This window comes from Astatotilapia calliptera, chromosome 3 (assembly GCF_964374335.1).
Source record: "Astatotilapia calliptera chromosome 3, fAstCal68.1, whole genome shotgun sequence".
Classification (NCBI taxonomy): Eukaryota; Metazoa; Chordata; class Actinopteri; order Cichliformes; family Cichlidae; genus Astatotilapia; species Astatotilapia calliptera.
The window spans coordinates 67696724-67719322 of record NC_137424.1 but is presented as its reverse complement, the minus strand read 5'-3'; the positions used below and the strand labels follow the sequence as shown (position 1 = coordinate 67719322).

The 22599-nt window shown below is 36.3% G+C and overlaps 2 long non-coding RNA genes across 2 annotated transcripts; both read right to left on the bottom strand.

The window, feature by feature from the left end:
- Positions 1 to 17043: 17043 nt before the first annotated feature.
- Positions 17044 to 19751, bottom strand: LOC145422559 (uncharacterized). Its single transcript, XR_013903871.1, has 2 exons — positions 19563 to 19751; positions 17044 to 19476 (listed from the first exon to the last, which is right to left on the bottom strand). It is a non-coding gene; the product is annotated as an uncharacterized LOC145422559 (long non-coding RNA).
- Positions 19752 to 19855: 104 nt separating this feature from the next.
- Positions 19856 to 22093, bottom strand: LOC145425664 (uncharacterized). Its single transcript, XR_013906389.1, has 4 exons — positions 21082 to 22093; positions 20761 to 20897; positions 20449 to 20671; positions 19856 to 20330 (listed from the first exon to the last, which is right to left on the bottom strand). It is a non-coding gene; the product is annotated as an uncharacterized LOC145425664 (long non-coding RNA).
- Positions 22094 to 22599: the final 506 nt, after the last annotated feature.

The window sequence follows — 22599 nt, the reverse complement described above, 5'->3', positions numbered from 1 at the left end:
CACAGTTTGAAATCTGAAGAAATCTGAGCGAAGGACAAATTTCCTACCCTCAAACAAGTCCAACTCATTTCAGAACGGTAATAGGTGAGAAAGAAATTCTTGAATTGTGAGCGTCAGGAGTGTCTGAAGATATACCGGGACAAGCCTCATGTCTTAACTTTGCTTCGTTAAGGAGATATGACGATTCGAATATGCCTCTCATTACAGAAATGCAGCGATGATTTTGAACAAGCTCTCCATTCACTTTATATGGAGAGTTTTCTGACATTGTGTTAGTCTGAGGAGATTTGCAAAAATTCTATAAATCCCACAACAATGATAGTGACATTTTCTGAAAGCCAGCAAAAATACCTACGTTTTGATGTATAATTTGTGGAAGTTGAGTGAAAATTGAGCAAGTAGCAAGAAGTTGTTTGGACATGAAGTGAAAATTGCAAAACCTTCAGTGACACACTGGAAGCCAAGAGCATAGCAACCATAACAACGCATGTATTTTGTGAAAAATCACAATTTTGCAACTCAAAACTTTAAGAGGCATAAAAGTAAAACGGTAAAAGATTTGAAAAAGCTGAATCATACATGAATAGCCCAATAATTTGTGAACATTTTAAAGTTTGAATGGTTTTTCTAGGCGAAAGTATGAGGAAGTAGTTAAGTTTCAAAAACAAGCAAAATTTAGCAGAATTTTGGAAGTTTTCCATTCATTTCAATGGGACAAATTAAAGGAAAAAAGCTTAATATTTTAAAAAGTATAATAGCAAAAAATAGCAAAAATCATAGCGCAAATTAGCAGAAATAGCAGAATAGTTTAAAATTTGAACGGTGAAAATAGCACAAAAATTGTGGAAGTAGTTAAAGGACAAAAAATGAGCAACTTGAAGAATAATAATAATAATAACTAGAAAAATTTGCATTTCCTGCGAAAATGCAGTGTGGATGCTTAAAGCTGAAGCTGTATGCAAAAAGTAGCTGAAAAAGCTGAAAAGTTGCAGAAATTGTAAAAACTTTGCAGAAGCAAAAGAAGTTTGCTAAAATGGAATAACTTAGCAGAACTGCAATATCTTAGAGGAAACATAATACTTGGCAGAAATACAATAGCATAGCAGAATTTAGCAGAAATATTGTAACTTACCAGAAACATGATAACTTCTCAAAAATACAAGAATTTAGGAGAAATAGTATAAGATAACAGAAAGAATATATTTAGCCAAAAATACTTAAACATTACAGAAACACTATGATTTAGAAAAATAGTACAACAGAGCAGAAATATTGTGATTTACCAGAGACACTGTGATGAACTATGAATATTGTAATTTTAAATTGAGACTATGTTTTAGCACAAATATTATAATTTGGCAGAAATACTATAATTTAGCAGAAATACTATATTAAGCACAAATCCTATAAAAAGCAGAAATGGTATGATTAAGCACAAATACTACATTTAGTAGAAATACTTTGTTTTAGCACAAATCCCATAAAAAGCAGAAATACTGTACTATGATTTAGTAGAAAAACTATAATTAATCAGAAATACTAAATTTAGCAGAAATACTATATTAAGCACAAATACTATGAAAAGCAGAAATAGTATGATTAAGCATAAATACTACATTTAGCAGAAATACTATATTAAGCACAAATCCTATAAAAGCAGAAATAGTATATTAAGCACAAATCTTATAAAATAGCAGAAACAGTATGATTTAGCACAATAGTAATAAGTTAAACAGAAAAATTGGAAAAGCAAAATGGACAGCTGAAAAAATGCTGAACATGCTGAGGGTCCCTCAAATATACTTGTTAAATGACAAAAATCTGCAAAAAAATTTATTACAGCCACACAATCACAAATATGTACACATGAGGAAACACACATGCACAGAGAGACCCACACACAAGATCCAATTCAGTCAACCAGTCTAAATATATTGAATTTAAATCTTAGAATGAGATCATCCCATTAAAAGCCTTTCTCTCTCTCTCTCTCTCTCTCTCTCTCTGTCACACACACACACACACACACACACACACACACACACACACACACACACACACACACACACAGGGAGAGAGAAGTAAGTTTCTAGGTCAGCCTGGGAGCTGGTGAATTTGAATCCACCAATCAGAGAGGCTGTGCACTTTTCCCCACCAAAACAGGTGCATCTGTTTACACACGCAGCAGCACAGAGAGACACAGGATTTTTGCAGTCTATTTCTCATAGTGACGACTCCCCTCAAACAAATGACCGTAATTTCCTAACCGTAGGGGCTAGAACGGTCATTCTTACACCGTTTTGTTCAGAAGAGATGGGGGAATCTTCAAGTGTTGACAATTTAATATTAAAATATGAATTTTTAGAGATATATGACATGGATGACTTGTTGACTTAGAAGCCACGAATTCCCCAATATGCAAATTTGAATGCCTGAGACCACATATGTGATTGGCTGGCTGGGAAGCCGTGCAGGCCCTGATTTGTGGATTTGAATTCCTCAGCCCTCAGATATGATTGGCTGGCTTAGAAGCCACGAAGGCCCCAATATGCAAATTTGAATGCCTCAGGACACTTATTTGATTGGCTGGGAAACTGTGCAGGCCCTGATTTGAAAATTTGAATGTCTCAGTCCTCACAGAGGATTGGCTGCCTGGGGACCTGGCAGAAATATATAGAAATACTATTATTAAGCATAAATACTACATTTAGTAGAAATACTATGTTTTAGCACAAATACTATAAAAAGAAGAAAAACTATAATTTAGCAGAAATACTATATTAAGCACAAATCCTATAAAAAGCAGAAATACTATAATTTAGAACAAATAGTATAAAAAGCAGAAATACTATAATTTAGCAGAAATACTATGTTAGGCACAAATCCTATAAAAAGCAGAAATACTATAATTTAGCAGAAATACTATATTAGGCATAAATCCTATGAAAAGCAGAAATACTGTATTTAGCACAAGTACCGAAAAGTACCAGAAATAATATGATTTAGCAGAAATACTGTATTTAGCACAAGTACCGAAAAGTACCAGAAACACTATGATTTAGCAGAATAGTAATAACTTATTGAAACACAAATGCACAGAGGGACACACAAACACAGGCTCTAATCCAGTCAACCAGTCTAACTATGTTCAATTTAAATCCTACAATGACATGCTGTCAAATAAGGGCAGGGTCCTCTCTCTCCCACTAAACACACACACACACACACACACACACACACACACACACACACACACACACACACACACACACACACACACACACACACACACACAGGGAGAGAGGACTAAGTTTCTAGGTCAGCCTGGGAGCTGCTGAATTTGAATCCACCAATCAGAGAGGCTGTTTACGTTTTCCCGCCAAAACAGGTGCATCTGTTTTACACACGCAGCACAGAGACATAGACCTGCTTCTTTCAGTTTATTTCACATAGTGAGGATTCCCCTCAAACAAATGACCATAATTTCCTAACCATAGGGGCTAGAGCGGTCATTCTTACACCGTTTTGTTCAGAAGAGATGGGGGAATCTTCAAGTGTTGACAATTTATCATTAAAATATGAATTTTTAGAGATATATGACATGGATGACTTGTTGACTTAGAAGCCACGAATTCCCCAATATGCAAATTTGAATACCTGGAGCCCACATACATGATTGGCTGGCTGGGAAGCTGTGCAGGCCCTGATTTGTGGATTTGAATTCCTCAGCCCTCAGATATGATTGGCTGGCTTAGAAGCCATGAAGGCCCCAATATGCAAATTTGAATGCCTCAGGACACATATATGATTGGCTGGGAAGCCGTGCAGGCCCTGATTTGAAAATTTGAATTTCTCAGTCCTCACAGAGGATTGGCTGCCTGGGGACCTGGCAGAAATATATAGAAATACTATGATTAAGCATAAATACTACATTTAGTAGAAATACTATGTTTTAGCACAAATACTATAAAAAGCAGAAATACTATAATTTAGCAGAAATACTATATTAAGCACAAATCCTATAAAAAGCAGAAATAGGATGATTAAGCATAAACACTACATTTAGTAGAAATACTATGTTTGAGCAAAAATCCTATAAAAAGCAGAAATACTATATTAGGCACAAATCCCATAAAAAGCAGAAATAGTATGATTAAGCATAAATACTACATTTAGTAGAAATACTATGTTTTAGCACAAATACTATAAAAAGCAGAAATACTATAATTTAGCAGAAATACTATATTAAGCACAAATCCCATAAAAAGCAGAAATAGGATGATTAAGCATAAACATTACATTTAGCAGAAATACTATGTTTGAGCACAAATAGTATAAAAAGCAGAAATATTGTAATTTAGCAGAAATACTATATTAGGCACAAATCTTATAAAATAGCAGAAATAGTATTATTTAGCACAATAGTAATAAGTTAAACAGAAAAATTGGAAAAGCAAAATGGACAGCTGAAAAAATGCTGAACATGCTGAGGGTCCCTCAAATATACTTGTTAAATGAAAAAAATCAGCAAAAAAATGCACAGGGAGAGAGAAGTACGTTTCTAGGTCAGCCTGGGAGCTGCTGAATTTGAATCCACCAATCAGAGAGCCTGTGTACTTTTTCCCGCCAAAACATGTGCCTCTTTTTACACACGCAGCACAGAGAGGCACAGGATTATTGCAGCCTATTTCTCATAGTGACGACTACCCTCAAACAAATGACCATAATTTCCAAACCGTAGGGGCTAGAGCGGTCATTCTTACACCGTTTTGTTCAGAAGAGATGGGGGAATCTTCCAGTGTTTACAATTTATCATTAAAATATGAATTATTAAAGATATTTGACTTCTAATGCACCATAACTGAGTAGAGCGAAGCAAAAACTGCCTTGACTTGCCCTCAAACAACGCTTTGTAACTTGAAATCTATTTGGAGTATCGATATCATTCTTTCACCGTAAGAGACAGCAGGCTTTGGTGAACAATCATGGAAATTTTCAGGTCTCTGTGGAAATCCAACAAAAAGTTATGACGAGAGAAAAAAGTGGTTCATTTCCACAGTTTGAAATCTGAAGAAATCTGAGCGAAGGACGAATTTCCTACCCTCAAACAAGTCCAACTCATTTCAGAACGGTAATAGGTGAGAAAGAAATTCTTGAATTGTGAGCGTCAGGGGTGTCTGAAGATATTCGGGGACAAGCCTCATGTCTTAACTTTGCTTCGTTAAGGAGATATGACGATTCGAATATGCCTCTCATTACAGAAATCCAGCGGTGATTTTGAACAAGCTCTCCATTCACTTTATATGGAGAGTTTTCTGACCTTGTGTTAGTCTGAGGAGATTTGCAAAAATTCTATAAATCCCACAACAATGATGGTGACATTTTCTGAAAGCCAGCAAAAATACCTACGTTTTGATGTATAATTTGTGGAAGTTGAGTGAAAATTGAGCAAGTAGCAGGAAGTTGTTCGGACATGAAGTGAAAATTGCAAAACCTTCAGTGGAACACTGGAAGCCAAGAGCATAGCAACCATAACAACACATGTATTTTGTGAAAAATCACAATTTTGCAACTCAAAACTTTAAGAGGCATAAAAGTAAAACAGTAAAAGATTTGAAAAAGCTGAATCATACCTGAATAGCCCAATAATTTGTGAACATTTTAAAGTTTGAATGGTTGTTCTAGGTGAAAATATGAGGAAGTAGTTAAGTTTCAAAAACAAGCAAATTTTAGCAGAATTGCTGAAGTTTCCCATTCATTTCAATGGGACAAATTAAAGGAAAAAAGTGGAATATTTTAAAAAGTATAATAGTTAAAAATAGCAAAAATCATAGCGTAAATTAGCAGAAATAGCAGAATAGTTTAAAATTTGAACGGTGAAAATCGGCTGAAAATTGTGGAAGTAGTTAAGTGCCAAAAAGTGTACGGAAGCAACTAGAATAATAACTAGAAAAATTTGCATTTCCTGCGAAAATGCAGTGTGGATGCTTAAAGCTGAAGCTGTATGCAAAAAGTAGCTGAAAAAGCTGAAAAGTTGCAGAAATTGTAAAAACTTTGCAGAAGCAAAAGAAGTTTGCTAAAATGGAATAACTTAGCAGAACTGCAATATCTTAGAGGAAACATAATACTTGGCAGAAATACAATAGCATAGCAGAATTTAGCAGAAATATTGTAACTTACCAGAAACATGATAACTTCTCAAAAATACAAGAATTTAGGAGAAATAGTATAAGATAACAGAAAGAATATATTTAGCCAAAAATACTTAAACATTACAGAAACACTATGATTTAGAAAAATAGTACAACAGAGCAGAAATATTGTGATTTACCAGAGACACTGTGATGAACTATGAATATTGTAATTTTAAATTGAGACTATGTTTTAGCACAAATATTATAATTTGGCAGAAATACTATAATTTAGCAGAAATACTATATTAAGCACAAATCCTATAAAAAGCAGAAATGGCATGATTAAGCACAAATACTACATTTAGTAGAAATACTTTGTTTTAGCACAAATCCCATAAAAAGCAGAAATACTGTACTATGATTTAGTAGAAAAACTATAATTAATCAGAAATACTAAATTTAGCAGAAATACTATATTAAGCACAAATACTATGAAAAGCAGAAATAGTATATTAAGCACAAATCTTATAAAATAGCAGAAATGCTATGATTTAGCACAATAGTAATAAGTTAAACAGAAAAATTGGAAAAGCAAAATGGACAGCTGAAAAAATGCTGAACATGCTGAGGGTCCCTCAAATATACTTGTTAAATGACAAAAATCTGCAAAAAAATTTATTACAGCCACACAATCACAAATATGTACACATGAGGAAACACACATGCACATAGAGACCCACACACAAGATCCAATTCAGTCAACCAGTCTAAATATATTGAATTTAAATCTTAGAATGAGATCATCCCATTAAAAGCCTCTCTCTCTCTCTCTCTCTCTCTCTGTCACAGACACACACACACACACACACACACACACACACACACACACACACACAGGGAGAGAGGACTAAGTTTCTAGGTCAGCCTGGGAACTGCTGAATTTGAATCCACCAATCAGAGAGCCTGTGCACTTTTCCCCACCAAAACAGGTGCATCTGTTTACACACGCAGCAGCACAGAGAGACACAGGATTTTTGCAGTCTATTTCTCATAGTGACGAGTCCCTCAAACAAATGACCGTAATTTCCTAACCGTAGGGGCTAGAACGGTCATTCTTACACCGTTTTGTTCAGAAGAGGTGGGGGAATCTTCAAGTGTTGACAATTTAATATTAAAATATGAATTTTTAGAGATATATGACATGGATGACTTGTTGACTTAGAAGCCACGAATTCCCCAATATGCAAATTTGAATGCCTGAGACCACATATGTGATTGGCTGGCTGGGAAGCCGTGCAGGCCCTGATTTGTGGATTTGAATTCCTCAGCCCTCAGATATGATTGGCTGGCTTAGAAGCCATGAAGTCCCCAATATGCAAATTTGAATGCCTCAGGACACATATATGATTGGCTGGGAAACCGTGCAGGACCTGATTTGAAAATTTGAATGTCTAAGTCCTCACAGAGGATTGGCTGCCTGGGGACCAGGCAGAAATATATAGAAATACTATGATTAAGCATAAATACTACATTTAGTAGAAATACTATGTTTTAGCACAAATCCTATAAAAAGCAGAAATACTATAATTTAGCAGAAATACTATATTAAGCACAAATCATATAAAAAGCAGAAATACTATATTTAGCACAAATCCTATAAAAAGCAGAAATACTATATTAAGCAAAAATTCTATAAAAAGCAGAAATACTATATTAAGCACAAATCCTATTAAAAGCAGAAATACTATATTAAGCACAAATCTTATAAAATAGCAGAAACAGTATGATTTAGCACAATAGTAATAAGTTAAACAGAAAAATTGGAAAAGCAAAATGGACAGCTGAAAAAATGCTGAACATGCTGAGGGTCCCTCAAATATACTTGTTAAATGAAAAAATCAGCAAAAAAATGCACAGGGAGAGAGAAGTGAGTTTCTAGGTCAGCCTGGGAGCTGCTGAATTTGAATCCACCAATCAGAGAGCCTGTGTACTTTGTCCCGCCAAAACATGTGCCTCTTTTTACACACGCAGCACAGAGAGGCACAGGATTATTGCAGCCTATTTCTCATAGTGAGGACTCCCCTCAAACAAATGACCATAATTTCCTAACCATAGGGGCTAGAGCGGTCATTCTTACACCGTTTTGTTCAGAAGAGATGGGGGAATCTTCAAGTGTTGACAATTTATCATTAAAATATGAATTTTTAGAGATATATGACATGGATGACTTGTTGACTTAGAAGCCACGAATTCCCCAATATGCAAATTTGAATACCTGGAGCCCACATACATGATTGGCTGGCTGGGAAGCCGTGCAGGCCCTGATTTGTGGATTTGAATTCCTCAGCCCTCAGATATGATTGGCTGGCTTAGAAGCCATGAAGGCCCCAATATGCAAATTTGAATGCCTCAGGACACATATATGATTGGCTGGGAAACCGTGCAGGCCCTGATTTGAAAATTTGAATGTCTAAGTCCTCACAGAGGATTGGCTGCCTGGGGACCTGGCAGAAATATATAGAAATACTATGATTAAGCATAAATACTACATTTAGTAGAAATACTATGTTTTAGCACAAATACTATAAAAAGCAGAAATACTATAATTTAGCAGAAATACTATATTAAGCACAAATCCTATAAAAAGCAGAAATACTATATTAGGTACAAATCCTATAAAAAGCAGAAATACTATATTAGGCACAAATAGTATAAAAAGCAGAAATACTATAATTTAACAGAAATACTATGTTTGGCACAAATCCTATAAAAATAATAAATACTATAATTTAGCAGAAATACTATATTAGGCACAAATCTTATGAAAAGCAGAAATAGTATCATTTAGCAGAATAGTAATAACTTACAAAATTACAAATATGAAGGCATATTGAAACACAAATGCACAGAGGGACACACAAACACAGGCTCTAATCCAGTCAACCAGTCTAACTATATTCAATTTAAATCCTACAATGACATGCTGCCAAATAAGGGCAGGGTCCTCTCTCTCCCACTAAACACACACACACACACACACACACACACACACACACACACACACACACACGCACACACACACACACACACACACACACACACAGACAGACACAGAGGGAGAGAGCTGCCGAATTTAAATCCACCAATCAGAGTGGCTGTTTATGTTTTCCCGCCAAAACAGGTGCATCTTTTTACACACGCAGGACAGAGAGGCACAGGATTATTGCAGCCTATTTCTCATAGTGAGGACTTCCCTCAAACAAATGACCATAATTTCCTAACCGTAGGGGCTAGAGCGGTCATTCTTACACCGTTTTGTTCAGAAGAGATGGGGGAATCTTCCAGTGTTAACAATTTATCATTAAAATATGAATTATTAAAGATATTAGACTTCTAATGCACCATAACTGAGCAGAGCGAAGCAAAAACTGCCTTGACTTGCCCTCAAACAACGCTTTCTAACTCTAAATCTATTTGGAGTATCGATATCATTCTTTCACCGTAAGAGACAGCAGGCTTTGGTGAACAGTCAGAGAAATTTTCAGGTCTCTGTGGAAATCCAACAAAAAGTTATGACGAGAGAAAAAAGTGGTTCATTTCCAGAGTTTGAAATCTGAAGAAATCTGAGCGAAGGACGAATTTCCTACCCTCAAACAAGTCCAACTCATTTCAGAACGGTAATAGGTGAGAAAGAAATTCTTGAATTGTGAGCGTCAGGAGTGTCTGAAGATATACCGGGACAAGCCTCATGTCTTAACTTTGCTTCGTTAAGGAGATATGACGATTCGAATATGCCTCTCATTACAGAAATCCAGCGATGATTTTGAACAAGCTCTCCATTCACTTTATATGGAGAGTTTTCTGACATTGTGTTAGTCTGAGGAGATTTGCAAAAATTCTATAAATCCCACAACAATGATAGTGACATTTTCTGAAAGCCAGCAAAAATACCTACGTTTTGATGTATAATTTGTGGAAGTTGAGTGAAAATTGAGCAAGTAGCAAGAAGTTGTTCGGACATGAAGTGAAAATTGCAAAACCTTCAGTGACACACTGGAAGCCAAGAGCATAGCAACCATAACAACGCATGTATTTTGTGAAAAATCACAATTTTGCAACTCAAAACTTTAAGAGGCATAAAAGTAAAACGGTAAAAGATTTGAAAAAGCTGAATCATACATGAATAGCCCAATAATTTGTGAACATTTTAAAGTTTGAATGGTTTTTCTAGGCGAAAGTATGAGGAAGTAGTTAAGTTTCAAAAACAAGCAAAATTTAGCAGAATTTTGGAAGTTTTCCATTCATTTCAATGGGACAAATTAAAGGAAAAAAGCTTAATATTTTAAAAAGTATAATAGCAAAAAATAGCAAAAATCATAGCGCAAATTAGCAGAAATAGCAGAATAGTTTAAAATTTGAACGGTGAAAATAGCACAAAAATTGTGGAAGTAGTTAAAGGACGAAAAATGAGCAACTTGAAGAATAATAATAATAATAATAATAATAAAGAATAAAGAGAAACAGGAACTCAATAGTGTGGATGCTTAAAGCATCCACACAACTAGAAAAATTTGCATTTCCTGCGAAAATGCAGTGTGGATGCTTAAAGCTGAAGCTGTATGCAAAAAGTAGCTGAAAAAGCTGAAAAGTTGCAGAAATTGTAAAAACTTTGCAGAAGCAAAAGAAGTTTGCTAAAATGGAATAACTTAGCAGAACTGCAATATCTTAGAGGAAACATAATACTTGGCAGAAATACAATAGCATAGCAGAATTTAGCAGAAATATTGTAACTTACCAGAAACATGATAACTTCTCAAAAATACAAGAATTTAGGAGAAATAGTATAAGATAACAGAAAGAATATATTTAGCCAAAAATACTTAAACATTACAGAAACACTATGATTTAGAAAAATAGTACAACAGAGCAGAAATATTGTGATTTACCAGAGACACTGTGATGAACTATGAATATTGTAATTTTAAATTGAGACTATGTTTTAGCACAAATATTATAATTTGGCAGAAATACTATAATTTAGCAGAAATACTATATTAAGCACAAATCCTATAAAAAGCAGAAATGGTATGATTAAGCACAAATACTACATTTAGTAGAAATACTTTGTTTTAGCACAAATCCCATAAAAAGCAGAAATACTGTACTATGATTTAGTAGAAAAACTATAATTAATCAGAAATACTAAATTTAGCAGAAATACTATATTAAGCACAAATACTATGAAAAGCAGAAATAGTATATTAAGCACAAATCTTATAAAATAGCAGAAATGCTATGATTTAGCACAATAGTAATAAGTTAAACAGAAAAATTGGAAAAGCAAAATGGACAGCTGAAAAAATGCTGAACATGCTGAGGGTCCCTCAAATATACTTGTTAAATGACAAAAATCTGCAAAAAAATTTATTACAGCCACACAATCACAAATATGTACACATGAGGAAACACACATGCACATAGAGACCCACACACAAGATCCAATTCAGTCAACCAGTCTAAATATATTGAATTTAAATCTTAGAATGAGATCATCCCATTAAAAGCCTCTCTCTCTCTCTCTCTCTCTCTCTCTCTCTCTCTCTGTCACAGACACACACACACACACACACACACACACACACACACACACACACACACACACACACACACAGGGAGAGAGGACTAAGTTTCTAGGTCAGCCTGGGAACTGCTGAATTTGAATCCACCAATCAGAGAGCCTGTGCACTTTTCCCCACCAAAACAGGTGCATCTGTTTACACACGCAGCAGCACAGAGAGACACAGGATTTTTGCAGTCTATTTCTCATAGTGACGACTCCCTCAAACAAATGACCGTAATTTCCTAACGGTAGGGGCTAGAACGGTCATTCTTACACCGTTTTGTTCAGAAGAGGTGGGGGAATCTTCAAGTGTTGACAATTTAATATTAAAATATGAATTTTTAGAGATATATGACATGGATGACTTGTTGACTTAGAAGCCACGAATTCCCCAATATGCAAATTTGAATGCCTGAGACCACATATGTGATTGGCTGGCTGGGAAGCCGTGCAGGCCCTGATTTGTGGATTTGAATTCCTCAGCCCTCAGATATGATTGGCTGGCTTAGAAGCCATGAAGTCCCCAATATGCAAATTTGAATGCCTCAGGACACATATATGATTGGCTGGGAAACCGTGCAGGACCTGATTTGAAAATTTGAATGTCTAAGTCCTCACAGAGGATTGGCTGCCTGGGGACCAGGCAGAAATATATAGAAATACTATGATTAAGCATAAATACTACATTTAGTAGAAATACTATGTTTTAGCACAAATCCTATAAAAAGCAGAAATACTATAATTTAGCAGAAATACTATATTAAGCACAAATCATATAAAAAGCAGAAATACTATATTAAGCACAAATCCTATAAAAAGCAGAAATACTATATTAAGCACAAATTCTATAAAAAGCAGAAATACTATATTAAGCACAAATTCTATAAAAAGCAGAAATACTATATTAAGCACAAATCCTATTAAAAGCAGAAATAGTATATTAAGCACAAATCTTATAAAATAGCAGAAATGCTATGATTTAGCACAATAGTAATAAGTTAAACAGAAAAATTGGAAAAGCAAAATGGACAGCTGAAAAAATGCTGAACATGCTGAGGGTCCCTCAAATATACTTGTTAAATGACAAAAATCTGCAAAAAAATTTATTACAGCCACACAATCACAAATATGTACACATGAGGAAACACACATGCACATAGAGACCCACACACAAGATCCAATTCAGTCAACCAGTCTAAATATATTGAATTTAAATCTTAGAATGAGATCATCCCATTAAAAGCCTCTCTCTCTCTCTCTCTCTCTCTCTCTCTCTCTCTCTCTCTCTGTCACACACACACACACACACACACACACACACACACACACACACACACACACACACAGGGAGAGAGGACTAAGTTTCTAGGTCAGCCTGGGAACTGCTGAATTTGAATCCACCAATCAGAGAGCCTGTGCACTTTTCCCCACCAAAACAGGTGCATCTGTTTACACACGCAGCAGCACAGAGAGACACAGGATTTTTGCAGTCTATTTCTCATAGTGACGACTCCCTCAAACAAATGACCGTAATTTCCTAACGGTAGGGGCTAGAACGGTCATTCTTACACCGTTTTGTTCAGAAGAGGTGGGGGAATCTTCAAGTGTTGACAATTTAATATTAAAATATGAATTTTTAGAGATATATGACATGGATGACTTGTTGACTTAGAAGCCACGAATTCCCCAATATGCAAATTTGAATGCCTGAGACCACATATGTGATTGGCTGGCTGGGAAGCCGTGCAGGCCCTGATTTGTGGATTTGAATTCCTCAGCCCTCAGATATGATTGGCTGGCTTAGAAGCCATGAAGTCCCCAATATGCAAATTTGAATGCCTCAGGACACATATATGATTGGCTGGGAAACCGTGCAGGACCTGATTTGAAAATTTGAATGTCTAAGTCCTCACAGAGGATTGGCTGCCTGGGGACCAGGCAGAAATATATAGAAATACTATGATTAAGCATAAATACTACATTTAGTAGAAATACTATGTTTTAGCACAAATCCTATAAAAAGCAGAAATACTATAATTTAGCAGAAATACTATATTAAGCACAAATCATATAAAAAGCAGAAATACTATATTAAGCACAAATCCTATAAAAAGCAGAAATACTATATTAAGCACAAATTCTATAAAAAGCAGAAATACTATATTAAGCACAAATTCTATAAAAAGCAGAAATACTATATTAAGCACAAATCCTATTAAAAGCAGAAATACTATATTAAGCACAAATCTTATAAAATAGCAGAAACAGTATGATTTAGCACAATAGTAATAAGTTAAACAGAAAAATTGGAAAAGCAAAATGGACAGCTGAAAAAATGCTGAACATGCTGAGGGTCCCTCAAATATACTTGTTAAATGAAAAAATCAGCAAAAAAATGCACAGGGAGAGAGAAGTGAGTTTCTAGGTCAGCCTGGGAGCTGCCGAATTTGAATCCACCAATCAGAGAGCCTGTGTACTTTTTCCCGCCAAAACATGTGCCTCTTTTTACACACGCAGCACAGAGAGGCACAGGATTATTGCAGCCTATTTCTCATAGTGAGGACTCCCCTCAAACAAATGACCATAATTTCCTAACCATAGGGGCTAGAGCGGTCATTCTTACACCGTTTTGTTCAGAAGAGATGGGGGAATCTTCAAGTGTTGACAATTTATCATTAAAATATGAATTTTTAGAGATATATGACATGGATGACTTGTTGACTTAGAAGCCACGAATTCCCCAATATGCAAATTTGAATACCTGGAGCCCACATACATGATTGGCTGGCTGGGAAGCTGTGCAGGCCCTGATTTGTGGATTTGAATTCCTCAGCCCTCAGATATGATTGGCTGGCTTAGAAGCCATGAAGGCCCCAATATGCAAATTTGAATGCCTCAGGACACATATATGATTGGCTGGGAAACCGTGCAGGCCCTGATTTGAAAATTTGAATGTCTAAGTCCTCACAGAGGATTGGCTGCCTGGGGACCTGGCAGAAATATATAGAAATACTATGATTAAGCATAAATACTACATTTAGTAGAAATACTATGTTTTAGCACAAATACTATAAAAAGCAGAAATACTATAATTTAGCAGAAATACTATATTAAGCACAAATCCTATAAAAAGCAGAAATAGGATGATTAAGCATAAACACTACATTTAGTAGAAATACTATGTTTGAGCAAAAATCCTATAAAAAGCAGAAATACTATATTAGGCACAAATCCCATAAAAAGCAGAAATAGTATGATTAAGCATAAATACTACATTTAGTAGAAATACTATGTTTTAGCACAAATACTATAAAAAGCAGAAATACTATAATTTAGCAGAAATACTATATTAAGCACAAATCCCATAAAAAGCAGAAATAGGATGATTAAGCATAAACATTACATTTAGCAGAAATACTATGTTTGAGCACAAATAGTATAAAAAGCAGAAATATTGTAATTTAGCAGAAATACTATATTAGGCACAAATCTTATAAAATAGCAGAAATAGTATTATTTAGCACAATAGTAATAAGTTAAACAGAAAAATTGGAAAAGCAAAATGGACAGCTGAAAAAATGCTGAACATGCTGAGGGTCCCTCAAATATACTTGTTAAATGAAAAAAATCAGCAAAAAAATGCACAGGGAGAGAGAAGTACGTTTCTAGGTCAGCCTGGGAGCTGCTGAATTTGAATCCACCAATCAGAGAGCCTGTGTACTTTTTCCCGCCAAAACATGTGCCTCTTTTTACACACGCAGCACAGAGAGGCACAGGATTATTGCAGCCTATTTCTCATAGTGACGACTACCCTCAAACAAATGACCATAATTTCCAAACCGTAGGGGCTAGAGCGGTCATTCTTACACCGTTTTGTTCAGAAGAGATGGGGGAATCTTCAAGTGTTGACAATTTATCATTAAAATATGAATTATTAAAGATATTTGACTTCTAATGCACCATAACTGAGTAGAGCGAAGCAAAAACTGCCTTGACTTGCCCTCAAACAACGCTTTGTAACTTGAAATCTATTTGGAGTATCGATATCATTCTTTCACCGTAAGAGACAGCAGGCTTTGGTGAACAATCATGGAAATTTTCAGGTCTCTGTGGAAATCCAACAAAAAGTTATGACGAGAGAAAAAAGTGGTTCATTTCCACAGTTTGAAATCTGAAGAAATCTGAGCGAAGGACGAATTTCCTACCCTCAAACAAGTCCAACTCATTTCAGAACGGTAATAGGTGAGAAAGAAATTCTTGAATTGTGAGCGTCAGGGGTGTCTGAAGATATTCGGGGACAAGCCTCATGTCTTAAAGTCGCTTCGTTAAGGAGATATGACGATTCGAATATGCCTCTCATTACAGAAATCCAGCGGTGATTTTGAACAAGCTCTCCATTCACTTTATATGGAGAGTTTTCTGACCTTGTGTTAGTCTGAGGAGATTTGCAAAAATTCTATAAATCCCACAACAATGATGGTGACATTTTCTGAAAGCCAGCAAAAATACCTACGTTTTGATGTATAATTTGTGGAAGTTGAGTGAAAATTGAGCAAGTAGCAGGAAGTTGTTCGGACATGAAGTGAAAATTGCAAAACCTTCAGTGGCACACTGGAAGCCAAGAGCATAGCAACCATAACAACACATGTATTTTGTGAAAAATCACAATTTTGCAACTCAAAACTTTAAGAGGCATAAAAGTAAAACAGTAGAAGATTTGAAAAAGCTGAATCATACCTGAATAGCCCAATAATTTGTGAACATTTTAAAGTTTGAATGGTTGTTCTAGGTGAAAATATGAGGAAGTAGTTAAGTTTCAAAAACAAGCAAATTTTAGCAGAATTGCTGAAGTTTCCCATTCATTTCAATGGGACAAATTAAAGGAAAAAAGTGGAATATTTTAAAAAGTATAATAGTTAAAAATAGCAAAAATCATAGCGTAAATTAGCAGAAATAGCAGAATAGTTTAAAATTTGAACGGTGAAAATCGGCTGAAAATTGTGGAAGTAGTTAAGTGCCAAAAAGTGTACGGAAGCAACTAGAATAATAACTAGAAAAATTTGCATTTCCTGCGAAAATGCAGTGTGGATGCTTAAAGCTGAAGCTGTATGCAAAAAGTAGCTGAAAAAGCTGAAAAGTTGCAGAAATTGTAAAAACTTTGCAGAAGCAAAGGAACTTTGCTAAAATGGAATAACTTAGCAGAACTGCAATCACTTAGAGGAAACTGTAAAGCTGAAGCTGTCTGCTGAAAATAGTTGAAAATAGCTGAAGAAGCTGAAGAAATCAAAGTCAGTGTTTAAAAAGTTGTTGAAATTTTAATAACTTTGCAGAAGAACATCAAGTTAGCAAAAATGTAATAACTTAGCAGAAATGCAATAACTTAGAAGAAACATAACAATTCAGCAGAAATGTTGTAGTTTACCAGAAGCTACAACTTAGCAGAAATGTAATAATTGATTAAAAAATTAATAACTTGGCAGAAATATTACAACTTACCAGAACTGCTATAATTTTGCAGAAATGTAATTATTAGGAAAAAAATTTATACAGATAACAGCTGAAAACGATGAAGTAACCTCAAAGTTACTTGTTTAACTGTGAAAAATGACCAGAAACATTAGAAAAGAAAGAAAACCAATTCAATTCAATTTATATAGCAAGAAATCACAACAAAAGTCACCTTAAGGCGCTTCATAGATACAGAGAAAAACCCAACAATCATATGACATATGACCCCTATGAGCAAGCACTTTGGCGACAGTGGGAAGGAAAAACTCCCTTTTAACAGGAAGAAACCTCCAGCAGAACCAGGCTCAGGGAGGGGCGGCCATCTGCTGCGACCGGTTGGGGTGAGAGAAGGAAGACAGGAATACCAGCCAGCAGATAAACTGATGTGAAACAAAACCAAGGTAAAATTGCAGAATTTACACAGTTGGTGAAATGTAAAAATGGCAACATAAAAACCCCAAACAAACAAACAAAAAAAAACCAAACAACATTTAGTTAATAAATGCACAAGATGATTCGATGATAAATATGGTACCAATCTACAAAATACTGTCGAAATGAAGTCCACATTGTGATATATTTCAGGTGTGGAGAGTCACACAGCTAAACAATCGATGTGCATATTTAAAGAATCAAATAAAGAACATTGTTGTGGAATAAATTACAGTGAATAATAATCACTGCCCTGCGTTAGAGAGTGACTTATGATGAGGTATTAATTGGCTTAACTTTACCTCTAACAGCTTTTCAGATAGTGCTGTGACCAGGGTGAAATCCATCATAAAGTAACTGTAAACAGTAGAACCATTAGCATGAATGTTATGGTTCTACCCTGATCAAAACTCAAGTCTGCTGTTTGACCTGATATAAAATGATAAAGAGGAACACATATAAATGACCTTTATGAACTTTTCAAAATGACTTTATATGTCTGACCCATTATCTATATATATTAGAGCAGATGTGGAAAACCACTGTTAGACCTACTCTATACTAACACAAACACAGTCAAAAATTCATTGCTAGTGTGACATGTGGTCCTTTTTGCCTTTGACCAATGATATGCTGGTTACTTGGACCAGTTTAGTATTTGCTGTCACAGAGGAATGTTAACCATAAATCCAAAAGACAAAACTGAAAAAATATGTTAATTGCAAACATGTTTTTGCTTAGTAAGAGGATTGAAATTACATGGAAACTGTCACCTTAAAGCCTCATTGTAAATATCATCACAAACAGATGTTTTCCACACGGTTAACAAAGCTCCACCACATCCAATCACTGCATATAAATCTAAAAGAAAACAACAACAAATAAAATGTAATTAACACAAGTGAAGTCTAAGGAGCTTGGAAAGAAAAGCGTCTGGACTTCTTTGAGTTCCTTGAAGACGTTTCACCTCTCATCCGAGAAGCTTCTTCAGTTCTAAGGGTCAATGGTGGAGAGTCCCAGATTTAAACCCAGTGGGAGTTTCCCCCCAAAGAGGGACAAAGAACCCCCTGATGATCCTCTACCTAATCACATGAGCCAAGGTGTGAAAGTGGGTGTGGGTCCCAATCAGCCAGGGTTTCGGGTGAGCTCATTGTGAAACCTGGCCCCACCCTATCATGTGATTTCCCGAGGTCAGGAAATCACCCACGCCCACTCCCAGGATGTGAGTGGACGTTACGGTGTCTGGGGAGGGAACTCAAAACTGGATTATAGATGGCAGACAGTTGGTGTCATAAACCACCGCCTCTGTTTAAAGATGGTCGCTCACAGTGGACGTAAATGGCTTCTTTCACTCCTCCATCTGTCCAAAATGTGAACATTGGCAAAGACTGACCTTTGTCCTTTAGATGCAGATGAACTGCTGAGTCTTGTCCCGTGGAGGTGGCTCTTCTATGTTGTGCCATGTGCTTGTGAAGTGGCTGTTTGGTCTCTCCGATGTAGAAGTCTGGGCATTCCTCGCTGCACTGTACAGCGTACACCACATTGTTAAGTTTGTGTTTAGGAGTTTTGTCTTTCGGGTGAACCAGTTTCTGTCTGAGTGTGTTACTGGGTCTGAAGTACACTGGGATGTCGTATTTGGAGAAAACTCTCCTGAGTTTTTCTGATACACCGGCTACATAGGGGATGACAATGTTGTTGTGTCTGTCTTTCTTATCCTCCCTCGCTGGTGTCTGATGTTCTTTTCTGTGAAGCTGGAATGCAGGCACACTGGACGAGCTTATTCTAAAAAATACAGAAAAAGGAACATTTTATTTGTGTTAAGGCCTAAAAACTACAAATAAGTTATACAATGAACAATATTGAAATACCTTATAGGTGCTGCAGGCCATATAACCAGAATCCAGAGCAATCTCACACTCACATGATGGTGAGGAAAGACATGAGCTCTGCAGTGAGGTTTGAATGTCTCAGTTGGAACACTGAAGAACTCAGAAGACAGCAATACCTGCACAGAGAGACAGAGTAGAAAAAGCATAGATTTGTAATCCATAATGTGAATTAAAACTCAAAAAGTGTCAACAAGTATAATCATTTGAGTGTGGAATTATTATTATTAATTACTCCAAGTTTGTGTTCCAGAGGGTGATGGAAGTCAAAGAGGAGGTACTGGTCCGTGTGTGTGGGCTTCCGGTAAACTTCGATGTTGAGTTTGCCGTTCTCTTCAATGTGCACAGCGCAGTCCAGGAAAGGCAGACAGTTGTCCTTTGTGTCTTCCCTGGTGAACTTGATGTTTTTATCCACGGCGTTAATGTGCGCAGTGAAGGATTCCACTTCTTGCCTTTTGATTTTGACCCAGGTGTCGTCTACATATCTCTACCAGTGGCTGGGTACTCTTCCTTTGAAAGAGCCAAGAGCCTTCCTTTCCACTTCCTCCATGTAAAGGTTGGCTACAACAGGTGACACAGGGGAACCCATGGCACAGCCATGTTTTTGTCTGTAGAAACCCTCGTTGTATTTGAAATATGTAGTGGTGAGGCAGAGGTCTAACAGTGTGCACATCTGATCGGGTGTGAAGTTGGTCCTGTCTTCCAAGGAGCTGTCTTCTTGCAGTCGTTTTCTGACAGTCTCCACTGCCTCTGTAGTGGGTATGCAAGTGAAGAGAGAGACTACATCAAAGGACATCATGAGAACCTTCACAGACATGACACAAGGGAAGACTTTTGATTTAATAACTAAGCTTAAAACAAGTGTTACCTTTGAATATTTGTGGGAAAAATCTGATGCTACCCCAAGAATACAAAGCCACACTGGAAATGATGACAGGCTTGCAGCCCTCTGTCTTCCTGGAGTGAGGTGCCCGATCAGTAGAAGTGAATTGACAGAAGTCAGTGTCTGTAAGAGTGGCCAAACACTGATACTCTGTCCACTTGCGTAGAGTCTAAGAAGCTGGAATGCAGGCACACTGGACGAGCTTGTTCTAAAAAATACAGAAAAAGGAACATTTTTTTTGTCTGTAGAAACCCTAAAAACTACAAATAAGTTATACAATGAACAATGTTGAAATACCTTATAGGTGCTGCGGGCCACATAACCAGAATCCAGAGCAATCTCACACTCACATGATGGTGAGGAAAGACATGAGCTCTGCAATGAGGTTTGAAGGCCTCAGTTGGGACACGGAAGAACTCAGAAGACAGCAATACCTGCACAGAGAGACAGAGTAGAAAAAGCATAGATTTGTCATCCATAATGTGAATTAAAACTCAAAAAGTGTCAACAAGTATAATCATTTGAGTGTGGAATTATTTATGCAATAAACAGGATTTTAATTAATTAATTGAATTAAAAACACTGACATTTTTTTTTATCAAAGATAAAGAATGATACCTCTCTCTGCTCTGAGGATCACTGAGCATCTCTGACAGGAAATACAGTTTCCTCAGTATGAGTCATCATTGATGGTCTCAGAGGTGTGTAGTGTGGTAGCATGATGATGGTCTCCAGATCAGGCAGGAGGTCAGGTGATGGGTGTGTCATCTTCTCCATTGAAGACACACTGGTATGGCAATTCATAACACAGCAGTCTCCTTGTGGCATGTAGTTATCTGTGCAGTCCAGCACTGATGGATCAGGTTTGGCTCAGCAGTTCATGAAGATGGTGTCTGAAAAAATATATCTAACAAAACACGTGCTTATAACACCACCCACCCAGCTCAGCCCCCAAGTGTCTATGTAATGCTGGTATGGGGTGTCGGTTACTAAGTCTAATTAGTGCATCAGAAAGCGGGGGCTACACCTAAAGCCCACACTTTTTGATGTCTTTGTTTATTAGCAGCTTTTTCCAGCTGCTCAGAGAATTCTGACTTGGCCTTTATCCACCCAAACCCAAACCCACCCGGATAAAGGCCAAGTCAAACTCACACACCATACCAGCATTACATAGACACTTGGGGGCTGATCTGGGTGGGTGGTGTTAAACTGTAGTCGGGAACTTTCAGAAAACTATCCATTTACTTCTAAATCAGTTTTTATACATATTCTGTAAGCTGTACTAATGTTTTTCTCTACATAATGTATCATTATAGACATCTCTGGTAGCCTAAAGATAGTTTATAACTTTTGACATTTTTTACCTGTAAAACATGATAAGCAAAAACTCATTCATCACAAAAACTTTTGATTCTACAAAAGCTACTATAATCAAGAAAATATAATTGTCTGTATTTATTCATGTGACCCATATTAAATACCTGCATTTATGTGGGATTTATTTATTTACTATTTCATATTTTCAAGCCCTTGGAGGGGAAGATCTCGTTTGTTGAGCTACATACGTCACAGTAAAAAGATTTAGTCATTTAAAACATGAGAATAAAAGAAATGATGTTGGTTTAATAAATGTTGCAGCACATTTTAGATCAGAGGTGCATGATAGCAGATGTTCTCTGCTCTGCATGAAGTTCAGCAATGATTTGGTGAAATGATTAATAACATTGCAATAAGAAAGGGTCTTCTTACAGACAGAGTAGGGAAGACAATTTTTTCAATGAAAAATATTTTTCATGCTCTACAATCAGTAAACTCTGTAACAAACATGATCTGTAATTGTTTCAAAACTCACCAGACGACTTCATGATTGGCTCGAGGACAGGACACAAAACACAGGGTTGTGGTAACTGTAATATGATCTCAGAACACCTGAATATAGACATTTCTGTGGCTGAGAAATAAAAATGAGGTCAAGCAGGGTGTTCTTGTCTGTAGTGCCAGAAGTGATCAGCTGTGAATACCCTCTCGACTGAAACTGCTCCAGAATCTGTTTTCTTCCACTCTGCAACTGGTTCTCATTAAAATCTCCACACACAATTATTGGGTGACAGTCCATTATTTCAAGTGAATCTAAAA